Below are 24,462 nucleotides of genomic sequence, written 5' to 3' on the forward strand. Positions count from 1 at the left end.
TGTCATATTACAATAATGATAGGGGTGAAATTATTAAATGCACTCTATGATGATGTTGGGGGTGATGATAAGAGTCTCATGCACATGTTGATAGGGAGGTGTCCAAAGGCAAGATCAAAGCATTAGCGCAACCAGGACCAGACCACGATCAGGGCGAGCAGGGGGCACAGTATCAGTGCAGCCACAACACGAGCACAACCAAAGGCAGGATCACAGCATCAGCACAGCTATCACCACGGTCAGGCACAGGTAAGGTTACGGCCAGGATCCAGGAAAACTAGGAAACAAGTGAGCAGGAATGCTCCCGAGAGGCAACAGGATTAGCGTAGTGCAGTTTAACAGACCCAGGCTCCGTAATTACGAGCCCCAGGTAGTGAGAGTACCACATGGCTATCACAGATGTTAGGCTAAGCTAAACTACTGAGGCTAAGCTAAGCTTGCAAACGGCAATGCAGTTAACAGACATGCATGATTTTCCGATGGCGGCATTGAGAGAAGGAAAAGAAGCTCAGCGCATCAAAGGAAGTCCCCCGGCAGGTTAAACCTATGTCAGCCTAACTATGGGCTGGTCCAGGAAACCTGAGCCAGCCCTAATTATAAGCCTTATCAAAGAGGAAGGTCTTAAGTCTACCCTTAAAAGCTGAAACGGTGTCTGCCTCCCTGACCGAAACTGGTAGCTGAAGGCTCTGGTTCCTATCCTACTTTTGGAAACTTTGGGAACCACAAGTAACCCTGCATTTTCAGAGCGCAGAGATCTTGAGGGTTGGTAAGGAACTATGAGCTGTGACAGAGAGGAAGGAGCCTGACCATTTAGAGCTTTGTAAGTAAGGAGGAGGATTTTAAATTCAATCCTGGATTTCACAGGGAGCCAGTGCAAAGAAGCTAAAACAGGAGAAATATGATCCCTTTTCTTGCTTCCCGTTAAAACACAAGCAGCGGCGTTCTGCACCAGTTGGAGAGACCTAAGAGATTTGTTGGGGCAACCAAATAATAGGGAGTTACAGTAATCCAGCCTAGAGGTGACAAATGCGTGTACTAATTTTTCAGCATCTGTTTGGGACAGGATATATCTAATTTTTGCGATGTTACGCAAGTGAAAGAAAGCTGTCCTTGAAGTTTGTTTTATATGGGAGGCAAAAGATAAATCTTGATCAAATAAAACTCAGAGGTTCCATACAGTTGTGCTAGAGGCCAAGGTAATGCCATCTAGAGAAATTACATTGTTGGAAAAGGAGCTTCTGAGGTGTTTGGGGCCAAGAACAATAACATTAGTTTTGTCTGAATTCAACATCAGGAAATTACAGCTCATCCAGGCTTTTACATCCTTAAGACATGTTTGAAGTCTAGATAGCTGATCAGTTTCATCTGGTTTCATAGATAGATATAATTGCGTATCGTCAGCATAGCAATGGAAATTTATAGAGTGTTTTCTAATTATGTTGCCTAGAGGAAGCATATATAAAGTAAAAAGGACTGGTCCAAGCACCAAACCTTGTGGCACTCCAAAGCAGACCTTAGTATGTGCGGAGGGTTGATTATGAGGGAGCATGAGCTAGATAAGAGATAGTAATTGCAAGCCCCTTACTCACCACTATGTCTTTAAAATTGTGTCAACTTTTTCATTGCCATTCTCTTAATCACAAAGCTGTTCTTGGTCTATTTCAAGCATATTTATGTGTCTACATTAAGCAAAAAATTAAAAATGGCTCTGCTCTCCGTTCACAGAACTTGTTGTTATTTGGCTTGTATGGAGTTTGACCAAAGAGCCTTCATGTATGCAGCTCCATATATGTGGAATATTCTGTTGAAAGACTTAAAGTTGCACTCTTTGGTACCTTGAGGCCAATTCAAAGCTCTGCTGTAGGACTTTTGTATGTCATCTTCTACATGCCAATGTCAGGGTGTATCTTAGCTGGTCTTTTAATTGTGTTGTTTTTTTGGTTTACTTATAACTTGTATTAACATACATTATAGTCCCTCCTTGTGGCAACTTTATTTTGCTTTTTGTAGGAATTAAGCACTTCCTAAAGCACTGCAAATATTTAAGACTATATTATAATCAGTTGGCTCAGTTTGTCCACTTTCACAGCTTGCCCCAACCCGCGGCCTCTGAATTACTTCCTGATTCTAAGAATTCCATTACTTTTTACTTTTGCTAAGTGTGTAAAAATGTGCACTGTTTTTGATATCCTCTCGTGTGTGTGTCTCTTGACTGTGTGTAGCTGCAGGAGGATGGCCTGAAAGAGAGATTGTGTGTGTGTGTGTGTGTGTGTGTGTGTGTGTGCCGTGTGTGTATAAGTGTTCCCGGCCATGCTCTCGCTGCTGCAGCAGCTGGGCGGGCTGGAGGGGTGGGGGCATTTATCAGCCCTCTAAGTGGCTGTAGGAAAAGCAATGCTCGCTGGGAGTCGAGCTGACAGCAGTTTTCCTCGGATCGATCTGCAGCGCTGCTCCAGTTTATGACAAAAGAGTTCACGACACGGCAGTCACAAAGTCAATACTGTGATAAATACTCCCCCTCCACTCGCTCCTGTCCGCCACTTTACCAGGCATTTGGCCTGACAGTTATTACTCCCGCGGTAAATCCACTGACCAGAGGGGAAGAAAAGCCAGCCCGCTTCAGGTCTCTGGGCTGGATTTATGGACCCAGGTGGACCAAGTTTACTTAATTTAAAGAAAATATATAAACTTGGAGAGGTGCTGCTTTTGCAGACAAGTCACTGCTGTAGTTTTACCCCTGGAAAGGTGAAAAAAAACAAAAACTGTTAAATGCATATGCTCCCAACATACTGCACTATGTGTTTATGTATTTAAGCCTGTATGCAAATGAAGAAATTATGAAGGAGTGTTTCCTGCTTTGTCCAAGCATACAGATGAGTATTAATGCACCCAAAATAGATTTGTATTATATTCTCCTTTTTCTTCTGTGGAAATCTAATTTGAATAACGATTAGTGAATTAAAGTCAGGGATTAAATCATGCGCTGTCACACACACTTGTTTGTTGTTGCCTTGACCAACTAACACCCCAAAACTTTCTGTCACATGCTTGTCGCTTAATGTGAAAAGAGCCCTGTGCTTCAATTTTCCACAAATGAGGAAATATTAGGAAATGTTTTGTAATTTGCCATAGATCCTTGCCTTAGCACTAATCCAACATGTTAAATCCCTTTACAGTTAAAAGTAGCCTTATCCTTGCATATGGCTGGGATCACACTAATCAACACAGCCGATTATGCGGATGAAAATTACACTGATATATATGAATATTTTCAATTATTCTGGTCCAAATAATACGAGTCTGGGGTGAGATTAATATTTTTTTCACTAATGGTTTACAAACAGGACATCTATTGCATGTTGAGTGGCAAGTCATCGTGTTGCAGCATGACACATAATCCTGTTAGAGATTGGGAAACATACAAAAAGATCTCATTAAGATTTAAGTTGGTGTGAGATCATCAATAAAACGTTGGCATGGACACCCCAGCACTTTGCATCCCATCATGCAAAGCATCTCTTGCAGGCTGTGACCCACATTGGCACTTCTGCAGCACAACACATTGTCAGTTAAATTCAATCTAAATACTGACACTTAATCAACAATTATGGACTTAACAAGCAGAATCCCTCCAGTGCTCTGGTACTTCTCTCTCTTCTCTTCTGTCTTGCAGCCAGGTGGAAAGAAACTAGGAAAGAAAATAGCACTTCTGAAATACCAACATTTAACCTGTATTATGACAATGTTAAAAAACTATATACCAGGGGTATTCAACTAAAATTCAAAGAGGTCCAGTTACTAAAATTTCCACCCAGTAAAGGTCCAGACCTAATAATGCCTTATCAATAAAATCAACAATGTACAATTCCATATCATTTAAACAATATTTTTTTTGTTGATTTTCAACAATTTTAACATACAGACAAATTATGGCACATGTATGGAAAACAAATAGAAGTCTTTACAAATAAAGTTAGTCCCAGCACAATGAACTTAAGGCCTCCATTACAAGTTAAAGAAAACAGACCACAATCCTTTTAAATAAAAAGGAAAAAGTGCAAACAGAGCTTTGAACGAAGTCTTTTCTCTCTTTTTTTCACATTCTTTTCTACTTCCCACCATTTTCTAGCAAAATGAAATTAAGGCCTACATTTCAAGTGAAATAACAAATATCTCAAGTAAAAAGTAGAATCAAAAAGTGTCACTTCAACAGTCTGCGGCCTCTCTCTGTCTCTCTCTCTTTAAATTATTTTCTGCTTTCCTTAATTTTCTTACAACTTGGCCAAGGGTTCAGATAGGACGTCGTTTTTGTTCTGACCGAGGTCCACCAGTTGGTGATGCTTGCTATTTACTTTTTACTTTTAATCTACAAATATATAATTCAAGAACCTTGTACCAGTAAAAGGTTTTCCATTGGAATCAGTAACTTACTGATGTGTTAATAAAAGTCCCTTAGATATCCATATGAACTGGCTTCAGCAGAATTAGTAGCTGTGCGGTCTGTACACAGTGTTGTGCTGTGTGAAGTGCTGGCATACCATGCGCTCAGCAGCTACCCCTGGATGGCACATAGAGGTGATCCAGAATGTCAATAAATAAAGAATACTACAGTTCTTGATATCCTGTTGGAAACTGATGTGACATGCCAACACGTTCTCATCCTAACTTGTCACATGGTGCTGCTCTGTCAATGACCTTCGGCGTCTACCTATGACATTTTAAGTATCTTCTGCATCAGCTGTTTATGCTGTGGGATGCTGCTACCAGGATGTCAACCTAATGCACATGATTAGAGGAAAATGTGCTTTTTCTGTCACAACCCCAAAACTCTGCAACAGTCTCGTTAATGAAACTTGCAATCCTGCTGATTTCTTTCAAATCATTACTAAAAAGTCATTATTATTATTATTATTATTATTATTATTATTATTATTATTATTATTATTATCATTATTTTGTGTAGTGCTGACTGGACTTATTTTTTTAAGGATGTGTCATATTTTCTGACCGATATTAATGCAGTATACGTTTTTGACAAAATGTGTTTGACTGTCTTAGACTGGATCTTTACTGTTAACAAAACCCAAGTGACTGTACAATCACAGAAATATCAATATGGCTATGGATTTTCAGTAAGTTAACACGTCTGTGCTCTTAGAGTGCTCAGTGCAGCTCAGACAGGACCAGAGGCTGCTGAGGGGTTAATCCTGGGGGAGTTTAGCCTGATGGGATGGGGGGGGGTTATTTAAACACAGAGCAGTGTAACCACCTGGAAAACAACCAGCGATCCTAAACAGAGCTGTGCATCATGGAGCTGTAATGTGTGTGTGTGTGTGTGTGTGTGTGTGTGTGTGTGTGTGTGTGTGTGTGTGCTGGCAGCTGGGATGTGAAAGGACAGTAGGCAGGAGGTGATTTCAGTAAGTGTGGAGGCTACTGAGGCTACTGAGAGAAGCTACTGTTTTTGAGGATAAGTGGACAGCGGGACAGTACAGACACTTTGGCTGAGGTCACACTCACACCTGCTGCTGAACTGTGATCTGTATCTGGATATGACATTCAGGCAACAACAAACACCTGGTTGTATCTGCTCACAGCACACACACACTCACACACAGAGACACACAAACACTGTAGTCAGAATTTCAGCAATTTGATATAGTCAACAGGTAAAAAATTGGAAAACCAATTTGGCCTGAAGTCTCATGTGGAGACTGACAATTGAGAAGTTCAGGAGTTTTACCGTTTCTTTTTTTTTTTTTCAGAGCATTACTGTAGCTGCAGCTGGTGCAGTCTGTAACAGCAGGTAGCAGTTGCCAACACTTTTCACTGTTGGAATAGTTTGCAATACTAGAGCAGAAAACAAGGAAATTCTGTTTCTGAGTGGCATCTAGAGCACACCCCCTGACTACCCAGAGCTAAAATCCAGGCTGTCATTCGTCCTGCATCCAACTACATCAGTAGGCGGGTTACAACAATCTTGTAATCTGCTCAACTTATGTTATGCAATGCAATAACACCTCTTGTAGTGCCTGCCGCATCATGCCCGAGGAAACCAATTCTTATTGACAAGCACATAGCCATAGCATCATGTGACCTATAAAAGCCAAAAAAGTGTTTCCATTGCAGCTTTCTGAAATATGGCTTTTTCAAATCACCAAAAATACCACCTCATGCAAGCATTTTGCACAGTTTGAGGGTTAATGAAAACCCGCATACTGTCAGGTCGGCTGACGGCAATGGAGGAAAAACTACAGATTTTGCAGGTTTCTACAACAAGCGTACTTTGGGGAATTTATCGCCTCAATCCACTACATTTATCATCAGCTCTGGTTCGACATCCACATAAAAGGTGACACATTATCCCTTTTAAAATCGTTATTTTAAATCACATTAGTGTGTTAGAGTTGTATCATTTCTACAAGTTTTCAAAATACTGTAGTGTAGGATTGCCTACATTGCACAGGCAATAAAGCTGAGCCAGTAAAAGGGAATGTATAGGGAAGGGATTGTGGAGGATTTACTTGGTAAAAGTCAGATTGGTTTTTACACTTCCATGCTTCTTTATGGTCTGAGAAATATTCCCCACCTCCTGAATGCAATCTGTGATCCTCTGGTAGGTCATTGCTGGCTACTCTGAGGTCAGACCCTAAAACTTATGGTGACTCTGTTGTGAAATGACCTGCCGGAGGAGATCAGGAAAGCTAACACACTGTCTTCTTTTAAGCCTGCAAAACCTGAACAAACTGATTTGATGGCTTTGTAAAACATGGGGAAAAGATAAAGAGCGAAAAAAACGCATGGCCCAAAAATTAGCGAGAAATTTGTGAAAAGTTAAAAGAAAATTACATAAAAATAAGCAAGAAAAATAAAATAAAAACAAACAAGAAAATGACTTGACAAAAAAGTCCTGAAAATAAAATATATATTTAAAAAAATCTGTATACTTTTTATGTAACATATACTATTTATTAATAATAAGCTAAATTAAATAAATAGCTTGTGGAAGTCATCTGAATCCAGAAGAAAAACTGCACAAGAAAAGTGATGCTGATCCAGGTTTTAAAGGGTTAAGTTGCTTTGAAAAACCTTATTATTTTACACTTTTTGTTGACTTGACTGTTGCTTAATCGTCATCTGTTGCATTTATAGTAATATGTTATTAATTTTGTGCTTATTGTCTTTCAATTCCATATGAAGGAATTTGTAACATTTGTTCTTCTTCTTCTTCTTCTTCTTCTTCTTCTTCTTCTTCTTATTATTATTATTATTATTATTATTATTATTAGTAGTAGTATTATTATTATTACCAGCCCACAGAGCACTTTCACAACCTGTTGGCTTGTCTCTAAAGAGCATCTCTAACAAACAGAACTGCTTGTGTGGAAAGTGGACATTTTGGAGATCTGTGGTTTGACCTGACACCAGAGCTGCTGTGTGTTCACAGTCTGTGAACTCTGCAGCCTGTTTTTAACCCTTTAATCTATCAAACCCTTGATCAGTCTTTCTGTGTGTGTGTGTGTGTGTGTGTGTGTGTGTGTGTGTGTGTGTGTGTGTGTGTATACATACTTATATGGCCTTGCTCTTTTGTTGGCTCCCACACGGCAATTAAAGCCATCTCTCAACTGTGTCTGATGGAGGGAGGGGCAGAGACTGACAAACATGGGGAGAGAAAACAGGAGAATAAAGAACAAGAAGAGGGGAAGAAGAAAGAGAGACAAGCGGAGAGATGAGAGATGCAGGCAGACATTTCTCCTCCAAGTTTGACTGGAGGCAATACAGCAAGCCGTAATTAATTACCACAGACAGGTATGTATTAAAAACAATATTCCATCTCAGCGAAGCCTTGGAGGTCTTTGTGCCAATAAAAGGAAGTATTCATCAGACGAGGCCCCATCCAAGTAAAGCCTCATGAAAGGGGACGATGCCTTGTGTGGTTAATTTATATCAAAATCCCTGCATAAACTGGGAGGCCGTAAAAAGTCCCAATTAGCCATCTGCGATTGTCTGGAGGAGGTTTGATGTATAGGCCTATCAATACAGCACAACTGCAGGCTGGGCTGTAATATCACACTGTAATCCAGGGTGCACATGACAAATAAGCACCCATTGACTCTGTGTGGAATTTTACAGACCATTAGGGAGAGCTATATCAATATAGGCATGGCCATGGAAAAGCGGTGGACATAAAGTGACAGATGACGTAGGCACAGTGCAGCGTTTACCTTCTGTAAAGTTGGACATAGGTGCTCAGAGCTTAAATCTTCTGGTTGTCAACTGGTTTACTGCTAAAGTGTTAAGCTGCGTGTCAAGTGTGTGTCCAGGCACGTGTGTAGTGCAGGGACTTCATTCACTCATTTGGCCCCATCACCATGGCCCAAGCCAACCCTGCACAATTGTTATAACCACACCTGCATTACCCAATGACAATAAATAACTATAACTTTGTTTTACACCCATGAAAAATGTGGATAAATAATAACATGAGTTAATCTAACATTTCTTCAGCAACATCTGATATTTATTTAGAGGCCTTTATGTTTACCTGAACTCAAAATACCAAAAACAAAAACAATTTCCCAAATTTCACTGCCTTGACATAGCAATAATGAGCATATGCTTTTTACCTGCCTACCATGCATAATATTGCCCTTCAAACTGCCCACCTCTTTAACCAAGATTATTTGAAGCCAAGTGACATGTTGAATAACAAGGGCTTATTTAGTATAATCTAACCCCTCAAAGTGAAAAAACTCCAAACTACAGTTTACTTTCAATCAGATTCAGCCACACTTGATGCTATGACCCTAAAACTGGAATTATTCCCCTCAGTTCTTAGTTTACTTCTTTAACACTAATGGAAATTATCTTACTTGAAATTAAATACACCATGTTTGTAGCGCATTAGCATGCTAGCTTTCTGGAAAATTAGCTATATATCGCTTCAAATTTGACTGACTTTTCAGCAAGGTAATATTTATAAATATTATGTCATATGAGATTGTACCTATGATGCTGAGTAATTTATAAATATAATAAACTTTTATATAAAATGCAAATATATCCCAAGCTAGACTCCTGCTGGCTGACTGCCTTGAATCTGAATTGCTTGTATTAGCTTAAACCATTCTCAAACTGTGTAAGTTGTACTCACCTTTCTTTTGAAAGAAAGTTGTTAAAAGTTGTTTTCCCTCAGCGTGCTTCCTTTGTTTCTCTTTTCTTTCTTTCCTATTTTGATACCCTGACTTGCCAACCAGTGCAGGGCAGACTAAACCATTTTGCGCATTTAGTAGGGGTGAGAGGGGCCTCTGAGAGAGACTCCAATTCTGAATGTTTGTTCATTTATACAGACAATTTTAATTAACACTTTGCAGTTATTACTTAAAGAGAAAAAAAATTAAAATAAAAAAATATATATATTTTAGGCCCGTTAAGGGCCCCCCTCCCAACTGGGGCTCTGGGTAGTCAGTCCCACTTTTCTCCCCCATGCCCCTGGTGTTGTGTGTGTAATAGAGGGGGAGGGACACAGAGGCAAGCTGAGGTGGATACATCAATGTTTGTGAGGAGGAGAATGGAGAGGTGGGAGCAGGAGGAGAGGGAATCACAGTATGGATGAAAGAGGAGAAAGTTAGGTCTGTAGTGGACTGAGTGAAGGAAGAGAAGAGGAGGAGGAGGAGGAGGAGGAGGAGGACAGGGATTGTAAGGAAGTAAACTGACAACAAATAATTTAGTTTTATATACTTTGTTAACTCAGAGTGAGTGCCAGCCCTATTATAAAATGGCAAGTGACTTGTGCCAGCGTTTCTGGCCATTTTGAGTCATCTTTCAAGACCCATAGAATATTTTGTACAAAGACTCTGAAAACACCGAAAAGCTCAAATGAAAGAAGAAACTCTGTTTTTCGTCATGGAAGAAAACGTTTGTTTGCACCTTGTTCCATTCTTGATTTATCTGGAGTTGAATAGAGGCTAGTTTTATCAAAAAGACCACTCTTTTTCTAGAAAGCTGAGAAAAATGCATTTTTGTTAAACTGAGTCTGTCAAGCAAAACAGTGATTTGAATGTTATAATTTTGCCTTCAATGACATAAAAGACATTTGAAATTGTATTACAAATGGCAGACCGTTTCTACTGCAGAATTCAAAGGGTTAAGAAAATCTCAAAAGCTAATATCTTGCTTAAAAATAACATTTGTGTTGTCGATATTTACTCAGATTGTTGTTTTGTTCAGTTTGTGTGATTTCTTTATTTCAAACATTGTCAACACATGCAAAAAATTCAGGATATCATAAACCTGTAGCAATAACAGTTATAAATCATGATACAACTCACAAACAGAAATTTCTACATCTGGTACCTTGCTTTTAGAAATATGAATATGTTTTCAATACACAAATTTGACTGATCATTTTGTATGAATCTGACAAAAGCAAGTCAATTGAGACACTGAATGTAAACTGTTAGTACCTGAGGGTTTTCGACACATGGTGCCACGTACACATTTAGGTCAATACAAAACAAGAACTGAGGTTCAGTAAGCAGTCACGTAGAGCCTGCATTTTTCCCTGTGATGTTCCTAAACTGAGCTGCACCCACAGTGAGTTCTCCCACCATATATCTAGAGATTATTTTCACACAATCAGTTATGCAAATATAAATCCTCCACATACACGGATGTGGTAAGCCCATGAATGACACATTCATCTAAACAGGCCAAGAATGAGGAAGGGGGAGAACGGAGGATAGTTTAAAAGAGGTAGAGAAGGAGGAGGAGGACAGGAGGAGGAAACATGTAGTTACGGAAGAGAGAAACAAACAGTAGCCCTGAGAGCTAAATGGCAGAGGGAGGAGAGTGCAGCATGGCAAATGGAAGAATTTGTTTACAGTCTTTAGTTTTGTTCCCATTTCTCCAATTACCAGGACAAGAAGAGGGGGAGAGACAGAGAGGGAGAGTAGCATTGCAAAGGTATTAGCTTCAGGCATATCGGCCTGTGAGTCAGCAGAGGTGTCACTTGACCTGCACACACACATACACACCTCAAGACACACGCCACTACACATCACACACATACCATAAAGCATACACTGATCTGTAAACACTCAGCTGCAAATGTTATGTATGCACACACAGATACACACACACACACACACACACACACACACACACACATACTCATTCACATACTGAAGCAGTTGTCAATATAGTCCCAGGTTAATTTGGTGGCAGCGCCTCCTCATCATCATCACACAGATGGCCATGGGAGAACTTAATTCTTCCTCTATTGACTCAGTTTGCGTCGCCAGTCCCTGCTGTAATGACTGATCCATCACCAAACTTACTGGAGGCTGAGGACGAGCAAGGCTCACACTGCATGAGAGCGAGAGAGCAAGAGGGAGACAGAGGGAGGGAGAGAGGGAGAGGAGGATGTAAATCTGAAGAAGGGAAGGCAAGGCATTTAAATGCACCTGCATTAACACTCCTTGTCTGTATGTACTATATGTATTCAATACTGTCATATTTTGCACATATTTATATTTTTGCATGAATTATTTTAATTCCTTACTTTTCTCAAAAAAAACAACAACAAAAAAATCCTTGTGTCTCAATGAGTTCCCTGTCCTGTTGACTGGCACTGTTGCTGCCTTTTTTCTAATATTACAGAGAAACCGATTTTACAGTACAGTAAGTACTGGGGATGTGCTCAGAGCACACTACATGGTAGAGATAGTTGAGAGAGGTGCAGCTAAAGAAAAGGAAAAATGTGTTTTAAATCATGACTAAACATTTTTATCCAAGACACGGCAGTTAATTCAACCCCCAAATTTCATATTGAGTGCTGCATAAAATTTCAGTCATGACTTTTGAAAATTAATCAAAGGTGTAGTAGGTAGACCTTTAAACAATTATCACCTGACTCTAGTGTGTTGGTTTAGTGACAGTGTTGATGTTGCAGATTGCAACCAACTGTAACTTCTCCTGTTTGCCAAGCATGGAGGAAAATTATGATGGCTAATGCAAAAAGTGGGAATGGCCCTCTTTAGAGCCAGGTTTTGATTTGTCCACTCTGGGCTTCTGTAGAACAGCATGGCGGACTCTGTGCTGTGTATATTGACATAAATGGCTCATTCTAAGGTAACAGAAACACAACTAGTTTCAGGTGATTATTAGCGATGGTGCCCATAATTCCTACACAACCTGTTATGAAATAATCTTTACACAAGGGCGTTTTACTGGCTTTTCCCAGAGCTTTCAGTCATCTTTCACAGTCTTCATCAGCAGATGGACTTTGCCAAGTACCCCATCTGGTGATAGAGCAGTAGGTTTGCTCTGCACTGACACCATACTCATATTGGTCAAACTCAGTCTGCTGATGACGACTGTGAGATGCAACTGAAGGCTCTGGAAAAAGCCAGTCAGTGGAACTTGTTAAGATTTTTTGAGCAAGTTAATCAGATCTAATCCGATTCAGTAATACTCTGAAATCATCAAACATCCGTCCGTAGCCACAGCCCCACATACGACGTATATTCAGTGCACACAGTACTACCTTCCAAAATTAAGTTTGAGTTTTAAACTGATTATTATCATGTTTGCACATGTAGGCATAATTTCCTGGGTTTAGAAATCTGGATTGCCTGTTATCTATGTTTTGAGAAACTTGAGAGCAGTTTTAGTACTCTCAAAGTCACCTATCACCAGGAGCTGGATCAGCTAATCAGCTTATTTGGCCCCCAAGTCTGTAGAACATGTTTGGGATGAGCACTGTCTTTTCTGCTAACCACTGCATCCTACAGTTAGACATTTAGAGCTGTGTCCACTTGCAATACATTGTCAGTGGCTGCATATCTATGAGTTGTGAGCACTTTCATCAGAATAATTTTACATGTCTAAATGCATATTAGCTAACCAAATGATAAAAAAAAAAGTACACTGTATTTTAAAAGAAAATGTGAAATGAGTGACAGTTTGGAAAACTGTTCTTTTTTTCATGTATTCTTCCTGAATAATCATCCCACTAGCCTTTACATTAATGTCACAGCCATTTACAGCAGTGAAACTCAACTCATGGCCAACGTGCTAAATCTGGCCCCCAATAGGGTGCCAGGTGGTCCCCCAATCATTTTCTAATCCACAATAATAAAAAAAGTGATTCACACTGGGAATTTCTTTTGCACTTACATAAGGTGCCAAAGTCCTGGAAACATGAGGGGCTGCTGGGACGGGCCACTGTCATTTTGTAAAAGTGGCCGTCAAGCAAAAGTGTGTATACCTGCTTTATAGGGACCCCCACAGAGATTGAGAACATCTGTAATCACTGGTGGACTTGGGGCAGGTAAAGTGATGCTCTTCATCCCAAAATGAGAGTGACAGTCTGATTGTGGTCATGCTGAAGAAATGGTTTTATCGCTCATCTTTCACTGGTGGTCAGATAGAGAACCCAGCTCTATGAGGGTGATAAATGCAGTATTCAGGCAGCGAAACCAAAGCAGCTCAACTGCTGAAGTCAGTTATTACAGAAGACTGTGCATTCAGAAACCTGTGTAAAGTTAGTTCAGAGGTTTACGAAGAACCCAGTTTCAAACACAAAGCCAGTTAATAAGATTTAGTCCCATTTGGGAAGATTCATTGTTGCTGATTTGGTATTTAATTGTAGAATTGTCTGCTTTTAATTCTCTGATGAGGATTATTTCTATAGAATGATTATACAGTCAAATTAAACTAGTGCTAATTTTAATCAAGGACTCAGTGGAACCACCCTCAAGGACCCCTGGAACACTTTCAAGGACCCTTTGAAGTCCACAAAGCCAGCTCGAGGAACCTCTGTGGGGAGAAGCGAAGGGTTAACCAGCTGCCAGGGAGGCCTGTCTCGCTGCTTAACTCTCTTAACTCCGACAAGTCCAGACTTCTCAAGCCAATTCCTCCAACATGATGGACGCTCTCCAACAGCTGGCCATTTTCACTTTTCCTTTCAGACTCACCCCTCCCTGCCTCCGTCACCTCTTTTCTTCCCCTTTTCCTCAAAGATGCTTGCAAGATGAAAGGCTGCGGCCCTCGCCCTCGCCTTATCACTGTCTTTAGAGCTTGCAAAAACTTGGCAGCACCTCAGCTTTTAAGAGAGAGAGGAGAAAAGGAGAGAGAAAGAGAGAAGAGAAATAGCGTTGGGGATTATAGTTCTGAGGACAAACCTGACTATTCACACTTGGCATTAGCAAGACAGCCCGGGTACAAGAAGGATATTTTTTATTCCCTTCAATTTAACTTTAATTACTCAAATCTCGGCGAGGGCACACAAGAAAAGCCCAGGCATTTGTGTCTGGGAGATTAGCAGACTGCCCTGCCAAGTCCTCGCCGGCGCTGCATCGTTAGATAGAATTCAAATTCAAATCCAGGCTAAAGACAGTGCAGCTGTCACCCCCCTGGCCTGAAAACCCCCTGGATCAGGAACGAGCTGTCCTCCCTCCTCCCTGCTTTCCCCAGGAGAAACCTAATCCTGCCTCCCTCTCTTCCTCTCTTTCCATCGCTCTCTCTCTCTCCGATGACTGTGACAGCGAAAATAAAGCCATTAAAGCCTCCCTGAAATAATTAGTAATTAAAAATAAAAAAGTGGCTTGTTTTGTATTTCTCTTGCGTCTCTCCTCAGGCGGGGAGTGGAGGCTGGTGTTTGTAGGTGTCAGGGTGATGCATCTTTCATAGCTCCCCAGATCTTTTTTGAAGAGTGGTTAAAGGAAGGATTTCTTCACAGACATATCAGGTTAAACAAACACATCGGCTTCCACACCTCCTCCCAGCTCTCAGGGAAAACTTGCTGGGCTTTCCTCTCCTTGGTAAGTTTGACGACATGCTTAAATTCTGCTTCTTGGTGACGTGTGATACCGCCACTCTTCATTGCGGGCTTGTTTAATCTTGTCAGCGAAGGACTCAACGGGAGTGGGTCTCACACAACGCTGAAATCCCCGCTAGTTGCTCGCCTTTCACCCGCAATTGACTTTGCGAACACCTGCAATGTCTTCGATAAGTAGCTCGTCTTATCTCCTTTGGGAGAGCAGACCCCATTATCACGGGTTCGGGGGCAGATACCCCCGTCGTGCCGCGGGCCGCAAATGATAATCCATGCTGCCACACCGCTGAAATCCTGGTAAAGTGATCCTAAATTGACAAAACCCTTGGATCCTCTGGACTAGGTTAAGCCTCATCTATTAGTGCTACAGTAGCTCAGGATAAGGGTTCGTCAGCCTTGTGCCACTCCGCAGAACGTCATCAGCAATGCCGTCCTTTTGGTTATCTTTCTTCTTTAATCCCCGCAGACATAGCAATGCAAGAGGGGCAAAGAGTTCACCATCCCTCTCTCTTTAAAGTCTTTAGGTAATTTCTTCAAAAAGTCATGTGGTTAGGTCTGTGAAAACACTGCAGCGAGCCATAATATCAGAGCAGACGGCATTAAGCTCGCGCGGAGAGTGCTGCAACTGGTTATTTCACTGGCCCACAGTCTATGAGCGCAGTAATTGATTGGCGTGATGGAATTAAGGGGAGACTTGCCGTGCTGAAGGGAGAGCTGGCACGGGCCTGATACATTAAATATCTGGCACGTCCCAGCCAGCCAGGCATCTGATTATGATTTCAAAGGACTCAGACCTGGACTTGATTAAAAACCACGCAGCCCTGCAAGGCCCCCATAGGCATCCAGAGAGATGCCAGTAAGGGGAGCCACATTGAGTAAGAGCAGCCGTGGATGAAGTCATGGCACGCCAGCCTAATTACAGGTCGATTTAGGGGGGCTTGTTTCTACCAGCCAATCAAGTCTTATTTAGGAGGATGTAGGTGGGCTCAGGTTGTATGCCTTTGTCGCAGAGTTACACCCTCTGCTGCAACAATGCTTATGGAATTATGGCAAATGAAACTGTGGAGGGAGGAGGAGACAAAAAAGACTAGACCTCCAGGAAGAGTTTAGTTGCTACCTTCCTTACTGAGTTCTAACAAGCCGCAAGAGCCAAGTTAATAAACCCTATTCCGCCTCCCTTCCATCCTTCCATCCCTCTTTCCCATCATCTCTGATCACATCCCTCCCTCATCATCCTCTCCCAGTCTGCTCTGGCCTAAGGGTGGGGATAGCGATTAATATCTACCTAACTTGTTACCTAATTCATTATGGAATAGCAGTTAATTTGATTTGATATTATTTTATTAAAATTCTGTAATATATTAGATTGTTTCAGGCTATCAAAATCATTTTCCAATTATTACAGTTACTCAAGCAAGTCCAGCTCTTTTCCCCCTTTGTGTGGCGCGGCAGTTGGTCTGACTGTGAATACATTAGCTGCTACAACTCCATCCCACCGATTGAGGGGAGACTAAAATATGTGTACACGTGATTACACCCCAAATGCTATTAACACTGTAGATCCACACTGCCGCGATAGATTGAAGTATGACTGGCTCAGCAAGGTGTCTTAAATATGTTTGATTGAGCCCTTGTAAGAAGAAATGAATCAAACATATCTGGAGAGATTTGATTTCTCTCTGTGCTAACGGCCACACACCAGTGTTTTGGCTTGCCGTTAATTAGTAGCACGCTTCAGCAACCCTGGCCTTTCTGAGGCATCAAGGCACAGTGGGCTTCAGCTCAGAAGGATACACCCCCCATACACTCACGCACAACTCGCTGTCCCCTGCCGACCTTTGAAAGCTATGGTAGAACAGAGAGATACGGACTCACCATCACATCTCCGTATCTCGAATACCCTGCCCGCAGCCTCAAGGAAATGCTTTTTAAGGGGAACAACACCTTATAAATCACAGCGTGAGGGTCTGCTGTTTGTAAGCATTTTATTTCCAGCACTTGGGGCCCAATGTGTGTCCTTACTTCAACCAATATGCAGTTTGGGTGGGGCATATCTCTAAACTAGATCCTCAGGTTAGTTTAGCGTTAGTTACCTTTTAGCGATTAATGTGCTAAAATCATGAATTGTAGTGGAGCCAAGCCTAGACTTAACTTTCAGTTTCATAGGCTTTGGTAAGACCATCTTGATGATACTGTTCTCAATATAAGTTTCGACCATTTGCATTCTGAACTCATAAAAAATACCACCGCTCTGCTGGTAAAGGTGAAATATAAGAAATAAAATATAAGAGCTCACCTTGAAGTGAGTACGTGAGTCTAATAAAACCCCAGACTTTCATGCGGTAGTCCAGTGTTTGCTTACCAACCGAATGTGATGTTTTTTTTCCCACACCTTACCATGTGCCTCCTTCCTAATCCTAACAATCAGTGCATGTGCATTTGTTGACATCCCGGCATTGGTTGCCATGTGCTTTTGTTGCCTAAACATAACCACATGCAGCATCATCCCACCATGTGCTTGTGTTGACATCAAGGAAGCAGCATCCCAGAATGTAAACAGCAGATGCAGAAGGATACCTAGAGCATAATATGTAGACACAGAAGTCCACTGCAAAGCTGTAACATGTGACTACTTGGAATGAGAACGAGTTAATCAGTCTGGACTCCTCAAACTCCAGGACTCCACCTCAAACACTTTCAGTGGGTGGGAGTACTCAATCCTGACATTAGTACTAACCTCTACTACACAAATACATTGTAACATTAGACAGTAATGGTAGATCTTTAAAAATATGTATTTATATTTACCATTTGTATGTGACGTGTACCTCATCGACTGAAACGGGTGTGGTTTGGACCCAAATGCAGTACACTGGCACTCAGGAACAGTTGGTAATGACCTTTATTTTCACCACAGCAAACAAGGTATGGAGCAGATAGAATAAACAGAATAAAGTTCGTTCTTCGGTCTGAAAGCCCTCACACAGTCTCTGGGGCTCAGATGAGGGGAAGAGACGTAGCTTACTTCAGCCGATGACGACAAGGAGGAAGCTCCGTGGCCCGAAGAGCCGGCTATTCGTGCGGAGGTGCCGACGGGGAGAGAGCAGAGGAGTGGTCGGAGGCAGGCGGGGGGGTTGTAGCCAGATGAGCAGTCCGCGAAGGCAGAGGCACCGATGGGGAGCAGGCAGGAGGATAGACAAAGCCAGGCAGAGGAGTCATTACCAGCAGAGCAGTCAGATACCAGAAACGCTGAGGCAGAGCACGAGGTCAGGGACAGAAGGCAGGTGAGTTTACTGGGAGGCAGACGAGGAGAGCAGGTCGGGAACAGGCAGAGTCGGCACCGGGAGATCAGACAGGAGATGAATGCTGGAAAGTCTCGCATGACGCTGAAGAACAATCTGACAATGAGTGAGAGTGCTGGAGAGGCTTATATGCAGGGCTGATTGTAATGAGCTGCAGCTGTGAGGCAGGTGAGCAGAGTTGGGCGGGAGGGGAATGAGAGACAGGGGCTGTGACATCGACAGTAATCCCCATGAGGTTTTTGCAAGACTCTAGTGATGCCAGTATGATGTTATTTCACCATTTCTCTGGACTGCTGAATACCAGCTGGCAGCATCCTTGTTGTCTGTCCAAAACCTTGTGAACACCGATCGGTATGTTCATGATCTCCAGCTTTGAGGCCTCTTATATCTGCATCTCCATTAGCCAATCACTGGCCAAATAACAATGAATTAAATTAAATTAAATTTTATTTATAAAGCCCATTATCACAAAACACAGTTTGCCTCAGAGGGCTTTACAGCATACAACATCCCTCTGGCCTTACAACCTCACATCATTTAAGTAAAAACTCCCCCAAAAAAACCCTGTAATGGGGGGGGAAAAATGGTTGAAACCTCAGGAAGGAGGAGGGATCCCTCTTCCAGGATGGACAGACGTGCAATAGATGTTGTAACTAACAATTAAATTACAGTAATGACAAAGAGGAAAGAGAAAGACAGAGAGATAAAGAGAGAGGGCACGAGAGAGAGAGAGAGAGAGAGAGAGAAGCACAGCAACAATGGTAACAATAGCTAATCATGTAATAGTGATAGACGTGAAATTACTAAATGCACTCGATGATAGCATGCGATGATAGCACAACTAAGACCAAGATCAAGGCGAGCTGGAGGTACAGCATCAGTGCAGCCACAGCCCACGCACAGCCAAATGCAGGGTCACAGCATCAGCACAACCATCACCACGATCCAGGCGCACCAAAGATTGCAGCCAAGATCCGTGAAAAAATTAAACAAGGGAGCATGAATGCTCCGGAGAGGTAACTGAGTTAATGTAATGCGGTAAAAAGACAAGAGCATTTGCAGATGGAGTGAGCAAGAGAAGGAAAAAGGGATTAGTGAATCCTAGAAAGTCCCCCAGCAGACTAAACCTATGTCGGCCTAACTAGGGGCTGGTCCATGCAACCTGAGCCAGCTCTAATTATAGGCTTTATCAAAGAGGAAGGTCTTAAGTCTACCCTTAAAAGTGGAGAGGGTGTCTGCCTCCCGGACCAAACCTGGAAGATGGCTCCGTAAAAGAGGAGTATGGTAACTGAAGGCTCTGACTGCCATCCTTTGCAGACTTTGGGAACCACAAGTAACCCAGCATTTTCAAAGCACAGTGCTCTGCGTTTTCAGAGTGCAGTGCCTGTCCATTCAGAGCTTTGTAGGTAAAGAGGAGGGTTTTAAATTCAATTCTGGATTTTACAGGGAGCCAGTGCAAAGAAGCTAAAACAGGAGAAATATGATCCCTTTAGCACATGTGCAGCAGTGTTCTGCACCAGTTAGAGAGACTTCAGGGACTTTTGGGGGCAACCAGATAATAGGGACTTACAGTAATCCAGCCTAGAAGTAACAAATGTATGCACATGCAAGTTTTTGGCGTCTGTTTGAGACAGGATAAAAGAAAGATCTTCATTGAATATAACTCCGAGGTTCCTTACAGTTGTGCAAGAGGCCAAGGCAATGCCATCTGAAGAAATTATATCCTTAGAAAAAGAGTTTCTGAGGTGTTTGGGGCCAAGTACAATAATTTCAGTTTTGTCTGAATTTAACATCAGGAAATTGTGCCTCATCCAGGCTTTTATGTCCTGAAGGCATGCTTGTAGTCTAGATAACTGATCAGTTTCATCTGGCTTCATAGATAAATATAGTTGCGTGTCATCTGCATAACAATGGAAATTTACAGAGTTATGTTGCCTAGGAGAAGCATATGAAGTGAAAAGGATTGGTCCAAGCACAGAACCTTGCGGTTCTCCAAAGCAGACCTTAGTATGCATGGAGGATTGATCATTAATATGAACATACTGGAAATGATCTGATAAGTATGATATAAATCAGCTTAGTGCCGATCCAAGTAAGTGTTCCAGTCTATTCAGTAAGATTTGATTGTCAATGGTGTAAAATGCGGCACTGAGATCTAATAGGAGACCAGTCCTCTATCAGAGGCATTAGTAATTTTTACTCACGCCATCTCTGCACTATGATAAACTCTGAATCCTGACTGAAAATCCTTGAATAAACTGTTATCTTGGAGAAAGTCACAAAGCTGAATAGCAACTACTTTCTCAAGGATTTTAGAAATAAAGGAGAGATTAGATATCGGCCTATAGTTTGCTAAAACCTCTGGATCGAGAGTGGGCTTCTTTAGAAGAGGTTTAATGACAGCTACTTTAAAGGACTATGGTACATAGCCTGTTAATAGAGACACATTGATTTATCTAACAAAGAGTTGTCAATTTAGGGTAAACTTCCTTAAGTAGACTAATTGGGATGGGGTCTAACAGGAATGTTGATGGCTTGGGTGTGGAAATCAATGTAGAGAGTCGGTGAAGGTCAATGGGGGAAAAACAGTCTAAATAAACTTCAGGCCCTACTGCCATATCCAAATTACTTGTGTCTGAGATCAGGTCAGTTGAGGGTAAGAGGTGATGGACTTTATCTCTAATAGTTGTAATTTTCTGATTAAAGAAACTCATAAAGTCATCACTACTGAAGGCCAAAGGAATACAAGGCTCTATAGAGCTGTGACTCTGAGTCAGCCTGGCTACAGTGTTGAAAAGAAACATGCGATTCTTTTTATTTTCCTCAATTGACGATGAGTAATAGTTCGCTCTGGCATGGTGGTGGGCCTTTCTATACGTTTAAGACTGTCCTGCCAGACTAAACGGGGACTCTTCCAGGTTGGTTGAATGCCAATTTCTTTCAAATTTCGCAATGTTTGTTTTAGTTTGCAGGTCTGGGGGTTAAACCATGGAGCTATTTTTTTTAGTTTCATTATTTTCCTCTTATAAAAGGTGCAATGGAGTCAACGGCTGATCGTAGTGAGCCAGTGGCACTATCAACAAGACAATCAATTTGAGAATGACTTACATTAGTAAAAGCGTTCTCAGTGATATTGAGACATGGCAATTAGGTCAATGCAGAAGGAATCAATTCCTTAAATTTAGCTACTGCACAATCGGACAGACATCTACTATAATAACTCTTGCTGATAGGCGCATAATTGAGTAACGAAAAATCTAAAGTTATTAAATAATGGTCTGACAGAGCCAGCTGATAAATCAATGTTCAAAATGTATTTTCCTATTAGAAACTCAGTGAGTGCATCCTCTTGTGGTGTTTGATTGTTGTTATCGACTGCATTCTGCATTAACTTTACTTATTGCTGTGTTTACTCTGCTAATGTTAGACTTAGTGCTTGTTGCTGTGGGAGCCGCCATTGGTGTTCTGCTTGTTTTACATCATCACTGTCTCTAATTGGCTGCTTACCCTGCCAACTAGGATGCAGATCTCTGATTGGTTGTTACTGGATTGCAATTTCTGGAAAGTGTTTGGGGTGGATGAGAGTCCATACTGATACGTGGAGTAAAACAAAATGTTGAGCTCACATCTTCAGGATGGTCTTACAAGGCTACCTTTCCATTGCATTAATGTGGAAATCTAATAGTTGTGCAAAAAAGAGAACGTTGAACACGTGGAGACATGATTCAGACTTTCACACAAGTCTGACTGATGCAACAGGCTCTTGTCTGTCTTCATTCATATTGTTCATACCATCACGTATTGAGTTTCACTCCTTCAGGGGGAAAGATAGTGTTAATGCAACCTCAGTGCAGGTTCACTGGTATGCATGGATAAAAAGGCTCTCTTGTTAATTGTGTGGTTGCTTCAACTCCTAGCCAGCTGTGTAACCCTTTGAAATCTGGAGCAACATTCTTGTGCTGCTTTCAGATGGCTTTCATAATTATTTAATTTTCAGAACATTTTACAAGTCATTTCTCTGTTATTGTATTTTAATTTTTGAACTTTCTTTTTTTTGTTTCACGTTTTACTAATTTCTGGCTCATGTGGGGGGCATTTAATTTTTCATTGCCAATTGCTTTCCTCCTATGTTTTCTTTTTTTTTTTTTTACGAAATCATGCCAATTGGCCTGATTTGTCTCAGGTTGCAAAGGGGTTAACCAACTGACTTGACCCAAGTAGGAGGGCTTTTTACACCTGACTTATGTGTCAACGATTACACAGTACAGTTACAAAGTGGAGTTTATGTCCAATCACAGATGACTTCCTTGTAAATTCAAAGGTGGAAAATTTCTGAGGCAGTCCAACTTCTGGAGAAATGCCTACACATGTATAATTACTGGCCACACGCTCAATCACAGCCAGCTGTAACAGCACAGCCAGGCTGACATTGATGGCTTTTATTTGACCACGGACAGGTTCAGGTTCTTGTGTGTGCTAAGGGGTGCCCCCGGGTGCTCGCTTAGTGCCCGGCCCGGTTTCATGAGTAGCACCTCTCTGATGTTCATAACTCAGCTTTGACAAGCTGTTGGCACCATCCCATTTACATACCAATCTCTTGCCAATGTATGCAAACAGCTCTAGCCTTGAGAGTTTGTTTTTTTTCCCATAACATGACAATGAAGTTCACTTCTTTAATGCCCTACTTTTTATCTCTTATTGCATTCGCATAACCGCCCCTTCTTTTTTCTCCCTGCAGTCACAGCGTTATCATGATTTATAGAAGAGTCCATTTTGCTTTCAGTTCCAAGACGCTCGAATCAAAGTACCATTGCAGTACTTTATCTTGGTTTATTGGAAGCCACTGCATACTCCCCTCCTGGTCAGTTAAATGTATTTAAGTGTATATTTAGATAAAAATAGTCTCTGAGCCACAGATTTCATTGTTTTCCATGTCAGTGATGAATCTCTCTTTCTTTAGTTACTCGCAGGGAGAAGAAAAATGCAGGCTTGGCTGCACTGTTATTTCCTCGGAAGAAAAAAAAAACAAAAAACAGAGAGCACTCACAGTAAGAAAAGGATCTGCAAAAGAATCTGATTACTCTACCTTGCTTTGAAAGTATACTATCTGTAGCACATTCACCATTGTGGTTTGACATTTAATTAACATGTCAAAAAATATTTTGGTCATTATTTCAAGTTTTCCCCCAGGGGTATTTGCCCACAAGCCTGGAATGTTCCCATCAATTACTGCCACTCCCTTCTCCTCTCCACTGGCTGTGAGGACACGATGAGAGGTCACTAGAAAACTTGTCTTGCAGACTTGAGGCGCATTATAAAACACACTGTTCAAGGGCTTTACATGCAAAGCGAGGTGACGACAAGGCATGCTTATGTTGACTCGGCAGGCATCTCCGAATAACATGAGATCTGTTTTCCCCCTCACTTTCCAGCACACCCAACCCAGCAATGAGCTTCCATGCTCTCCAGCAGTCAGAGGATGGAAGGAAAAAAAACACAATATACAGAAAACATGAAAACCCACCTTTGTCTAAATCAGGTAACAATACCTTGCTGTCTGTCAGGTCGACACAAAAGCCTTTAAGATGCACCCTGCTGTTTCTAAGATTCTCAGAGAAAGCATCTGCATGGGCAGATGACGTCTTATGATTTATGCCTTGAGGACACACTATAATAGAACAATGGCCAGAGTCCTTCCGTAGAACAAAGAGGGCTGCAGGAGAGCTGCTGAATGCTGAGATGCTGTCACTTATTGCAAATAATATGAATGGAGAGAGGCCAAATTTGATTTCCAGGGTACAATACCTTTGTGAGATGTTTGTTGGCCATCACTGGTAAATCAACACAGCCTTGATTTAGGTCCACAAACTCCTCACAGGCGAGGATGGGGGCTGGGGAAACTCATTTGCATAGACACATGTTGTCATACTCGCGTAGTGCGTTTACATCATCATGTTAGAAAGAGGTGAATTACTGTGATAGTCCAACTAAAACTGGACTTTTAAAATACATGTAAACATGTATTGAATGAAATCAGACTAAATCGAATTTCTCTTTCATGTACTGTATATGCCTCAACTAGACCTGGACTAGCCTGGATGTCAGACAGCATAAATTCATAGAAGAAAGCCAGGAAAAAGAAAAAGAAGGAGAATGGAAGAAACAAAACAAGATAGAGGGTGTTTTGTGCATACTTTATGAACTGTGTTGCTTTGCTAACATCTTTGATTGTGTTGAAGCAACTCCCTCATTGATTAGGCATAGGGACTGTTTGTTATCATTGAGGGGGGAATTGGGTTTTGCAAAATGGGTAAGGCATAAAAAAAA

The sequence above is a fragment of the Plectropomus leopardus genome, chromosome 14, assembly GCF_026936395.1.
Source record: "Plectropomus leopardus strain MGB_pleo_1.0 chromosome 14, ASM2693639v1, whole genome shotgun sequence".
Taxonomy (NCBI): domain Eukaryota; kingdom Metazoa; phylum Chordata; class Actinopteri; order Perciformes; family Serranidae; genus Plectropomus; species Plectropomus leopardus.